The sequence below is a fragment of the Lipotes vexillifer genome, unplaced genomic scaffold (genome assembly GCF_000442215.2).
Source record: "Lipotes vexillifer unplaced genomic scaffold, Lipotes_vexillifer_v1.1 scaffold763, whole genome shotgun sequence".
In the NCBI taxonomy this organism is placed as follows: Eukaryota; Metazoa; Chordata; class Mammalia; order Artiodactyla; family Lipotidae; genus Lipotes; species Lipotes vexillifer.
The window spans coordinates 4,891,449-4,896,960 of record NW_006770909.1 but is presented as its reverse complement, the minus strand read 5'-3'; the positions used below and the strand labels follow the sequence as shown (position 1 = coordinate 4,896,960).

The 5,512-nt window shown below is 39.8% G+C and overlaps 1 protein-coding gene across 3 annotated transcripts in view; it reads left to right on the top strand.

Moving 5' to 3' along the window:
* The window catches only part of MECOM (MDS1 and EVI1 complex locus), a 289,791-nt gene that overhangs the window by 95,389 nt on the left and 188,890 nt on the right, over window positions 1-5,512 (top strand). The gene's annotated exons all lie outside the window — the stretch shown is intronic.

The window sequence follows — 5,512 nt, the reverse complement described above, 5'->3', positions numbered from 1 at the left end:
AAAAGAATCCCGCCTGCCAATGCAGGGGACACGGAGTTCGAGCCCTGGTCCGGGAAGATCCCACATGCCACGGAACAACTAAGCCCATGTGCCATAACTACTGAGCCTGCACTCTAGAGCCCGCGAGCCACAACTGCTTAGCCTGCGCGCCTAGAGCCTGTGCAGCAGCAAGAGAAGCCACGGCAATGAGACACCCACGTGCCGCAACTGGAGAAAGCCGGTGCTCAGCAACGAAGACACAACGCAGCCAAAAATAAATAAATAAATAAATTTATTTATTTAAAAAAAGAGAGAAGGAACCCAGGAAGTTTTACCCAGAAATTTTGGAGGTGAGATTTATGATTAGATATTTCAGCTTGGCAAATGGAAGTGAGCTGGAGATGGGTTCTTTTACATAGGAACTATATTCTGTTTTATTATTATTACTATTATTTTAATAATCAAGATAATTTATTATTTTTTTCCTGACAAGCAAGCTATTTTTTCTCTTATTGTACAAATAATTCTTTTATATAATACATATACTCATTGTCTCCCCTCACCCCTCATTCTTCCCTTTTCCCCTCAATTCTACAATCATTTACTGAACATCTACTGTGCCCTAGGTGCAATTTAAGTTACTAGACATGCGAAGAGAAAGTAGATTGAGTTTCTGATTCTGATCAACTCATATAATTTCTTTTGTTCAAATTCTGGAGGTGATGGAAGTAATCATCTCCTCTGGAAAACATTGTCCCCACGGAAAAAATTCTCTCTTAGAAATTACTCTAAAAGAGGGATCTCCCAACTGGGTGTTCATATGCCAGGGGCTATAAAAGATGATCTCTTAAAATCATCTTAATAAAGATATTAAGACCTGTTTTTACTTTACTGTCATATTTTAGATTTGGATTTATCAGCATTATATTACTATTTATGTATTAGTACATTAGCATAGGGAATAATATAAAAATAAATATATACACATATTGGGGATGCATGCTGAACAAATTTTATTCACAGGGAGTGTGATGATATACATTTGAGGACTACTTTCTAGGTTATATTCTTCATGAAGGCAGAGAGCCTCCCCATCTCTTTTGGTCCTTTACTGTGAGTGACAGTGTCTGGCACATTTGGACACGGTAAATATTCAGCAAAAGAATAAATAAATGAATGAGTAAACCAACAAATGGTTTATGTCCCTTTCCTTCAGAGTTGCTAAATAAAAGCTGCTTACTCTAATAAACCATTAACATGTGGCATGTGTTTTTTAAAAGACTCATATGGGAATACTATCTTTTCCATATATTTGACTCTAATTGTGGGTCTATACAGCACCATATTAGAGGGGAAATCTTCTGGAGGGAATAAAGACTTGTTCTCCCTCAAATCACACCTTATGGGCAACTGTGCAAGCTGTTTACTTGCTTGGTCTTGAAAATAGCCTATCATGGAGCTAGCACTTGAAGGAACTCAAAGAAGGTCATCTGGTTGACCATCACTTCCTTTCTAGGCAGGACGATACGGACAAACAGGATTGCACTCTAAACAATCTTTACATCCTCCCCCAGGAACCTATTTAAATGCTGGAATTTGGGTGTACTTTTAAATATAATGATTATTTGACCAGGAAAAAATATGGTAAAGATAAGCTCCTTAGGCTTGCTAACAGGGTCATCCTTTTTCCTCTTCTTTGTTTCAGTAGAGAGGAGGAGGTAGGTTTTGTGACTTCATGGAAAGCTTGGTAGTATAGCAATATAGTCCAAAGGAAGTAATATGCAAAAAATCCAAAACAAACCAAACAACCCTGCTGGTTAACACTCTGATGTTTTCTCTGCAAATTTGTCCCTTTTACCATTTTTACATTTAGGGTTCAAAGAATTCTTTTTACAAACAAATAGAGCATATGATTTTGTTATGAGACAAGATGATCACAATGACAAAATGACCTCACATCTATCTGGTATGTGCTTCAGAATTCATGAGGCATTTTTACACTGGTTATCACATCTAACTCTTACAGCCAATCACTACATGTTTCCCAATTTTATGGAGGAAAAAGTGGAAATTCCAAGAAGTAAGTGACAGATCCAGGCCCCCCTCCCCACTCTTTCTAAGCCCAGGGATATTTCCTTTACATCAGTACTTCTGACTGTAATGTGAATGTGTTTCCTTCAGGCCTTGTTAAAGTGCAAATTCTGACTTGGCAGTTCTGGGGTGAGACTGAGATTCTGCATTTCTAACAGGTTTCCAGTTGATGCTGACGCTTTTGTCCATAGTTCATACTTTGAGTAGCAAGATTCTGCATCATAACTGGTTCCTATGTGATGTGGTCAAAGACAGGCTTGCTGAGGAGCTTGGTGTAGTGTGTTTAGGATAATGAGAGCAAAAGTTTCGAAAATAGTTATCACTGCTTTTCAGCTGGGCCATCACAACAATCCCAGACTTTGGTTAACATCTCTTCCCTTCCCCGCAGCTTCCTCCACTGCCTTCAGTTTTTTCTGTCTAAAACGCAGTCTCATCATGCCATTCCCAGCTGTAAAGGCCCACACTGATGCTCCATTTCCAATAGGCTGAATTGCATCTTTTGAACACTGCATATGAGGGCCTTAACTCTGCCCCTTTACCCTTTCACCCTGCTACAGCCTACACCATGGCCACACCCCTCTCCATCCACATCTGCTTTATTCCATCCACCCCAAATACAACATGCTTGCTCTTTTCGTTTCATGGAATTTCATTTCTAAATCGGTTCTAGTTCTTCACACAATTATTTGTTTATAGACTTCTCTCATTAGGCTGAGAAAAGTTATAAACAACTATGTTCATAAACTTCTTACAAGGAACTTGTGGGGTACTAAACTGTGTGTTTGTGTGTATGTGTGTGTGTCTGATACTTGGCGTTCTTTACATAAGGAACATACAATAAATATTCGTGGAATGGATACACTAGATGCCTGATACAACCACAATCATGTAGGATTAATATGTGAGATTGGCGAATTTTTCTAAAACTTGAAAGAAAATGAATTGATTAGGTTCAGAGAGTTGTCTGGATTTTACAACAAATTGCTCAGGATAATCATTTTATGGTTAAGGAAATGCATGAAAATCACAGACATATCAGAGCAGTTTATTTAGCTGGTCTTGACCAATGAATAGCATGTTTAGAGTAAGAGAGAAAGATGGCTCTAGCTTTAGATTGTGCCTCATCCCATGGCATGTTCCAAAGACTTTTCTCCCGCTTCCTGCCAACTTTATTTCACTCAGAATTGTTATAGCTTGGGCGGCTTATGACCAATAATGATAGCTGGCCCATTTGTCTTTCTCCCCTCTGCCTCTCTGTCCTGTAATTTCTAACTGTGGGACTACTGTTCATTTCAAAGAGATCTCTGTGGAAGAACTTTAAAGGGTGGTGCTTTTAAAAATCTTGACCCTTTCATAACAACAATAAAACACTAGCCTTTGGTTTTGCAAGCAAAATAGCAGAGCATTTGTCTTTGGGGAAGCAGTAGAAATGTCAATAATCAAAGGGCTAAGCTTGTTTTGTTAGAACAGCAGTACTGGTTAAGAAAAGAAACAAAACAACTAGTCACCAGGCGACCTTATTGTTAATTAAAATGTAGATTAATATTGAATAGGATTTATAAGATGTACTTAAATAAGTAGATATTAACTAGATAGCATTATCTTTGATTTTGGTATCACGAAACAAAACTGTATGCGCAATACAGTTATATTTGCACACCCACAGACACGTATACATGTACATATTACAAACATGTAAAATATCTTTAATTTCCTGGAATGAATTCTCAAGCATTTCTGTTGCTGGGAATCCCAAAGGCTCCCTTTTTCTTCTTTTCCTCTCTTTTCTGCTCCCCCAAATTTCCCTTTTTGTGCTACTACCACTATCACCCACTTACCCACGTGTCCCCTGCATCGGCAGGCGGACTCTCAACCACTGCGCCACCAGGGAAGCCCTCAACAACTGTTTAACAGGCAACTTGCTCTGGTCTTCATATGTGCAGTAGGAGGAGGGAAGGGAGAGTGGTATTGAAAAAATTTACCCTGTAAATTCCAATGTTTCAGCCAGGCAACAAGACCCTGATTCTAAATACAAGGCAAAGGCATGACTCAAACCACAAGAAAGATTGGGATTTGTGGTCAGGCCCTAGCTTGACTCTAGGTTGCTGAGGTCTTGGTATTACGGTGGTAGATGAGGTATAGGGAAGCACAGCCCCTGACCAATTTGGAGGAAATGCTTAGAAATTCAAAGTAAAGACCAAGTTACAAACACACTTGGGTGAACTAAACCAACCCTGAACGGATCACTCAATTTAATTTTATCTAAAATTCTGTCAGATAGTGAGGGTAAAGACTGTTCTACTTTTTCATTGAGAACCAACTCAGGTAAGTACACCTGAGCCTCCCAGGACAGGGCATCAGTGACCCTCTACTGGGAGGAGTTGGGAGTGGCCAGTAGTGCAACATAATTCATGGTTGGAATGTCTGTGTTTTCAAAGTGCTGAGTGTTTTCTAAGTGTCTTGACATCTCTGGAAAGACTCGAGAGTGAGTGAATCACTCGTCAGAGCCCTTACTGCTCCCTTTGGACCGCGCTGGCCGAGACTGCTCTAACGCAGCTGGCTTTGACCACCCGGCTTCCCCCTTTTCTTATTTTGTTGTCTGTCATCCTAACATTTTGGTTATCAAAGAATTAGGGAATTAATATGAATAATCTCGCAGTTGTATGGATGAATGTAATGAAACTTTACATCCAACCTTTGGAAACAACCTCCACAGAGTAATGTTTCTGAGATTATACGAACGCTTTTATTTTCTATGTTGACTTTTATGTTACTACTCTCAGAATAAATTGGAAGCCCGCTAAGTATTTACTGCATTAATTTGGTACACTGTGGTTTAAAATTTACCTTCAAGCACTAGAAATAAATTGGTCCTCAGTTGTAGGCATTTAGGATTGGATCTGGATTTGCAGAACTGAACTTGTCTAAAATGTAGACTGACCAAATGACCAGAGATTTTGGCAAAGTCAAGAGTTGCCTTGGAGTGAGCACAAAACTGTGATGGCAGCCTCGGGAATGTCAGGAGGCTTAAGGCTAATACAGCCCTTTAAAGAGAGCAAGAAATAATGGAGCATTTGCTTACATATTTGTACAGAGCCTGGTGGAAAATATAAATATAATGTACAAATGAGATCCCCATACATCATATTTGTAAAAATGTGCCATCATTCATTCAACAACAAATGCTTCTTGAGAGTTTGCTTTGTTCCAGGAACTGTGGTTGGTGCTGTGTTTATAAGTGTAGCATCTACGATGCTTTTTCACTAAAAGAATCTTGAGTTTGTCCACTCAGAAATACTTTGAACCAGGAGAATAATTAAGATTTCTTCAGGGTGGGCTTCCCTGGTGGCGCAGTGGTTGAGAGTCCGCCTGCCGATGCAGGGGACGCGGGTTCCTGCCCCGGTCCGGGAAGATCCCACGTGCCGTGGAGCGGCTGGGCCCG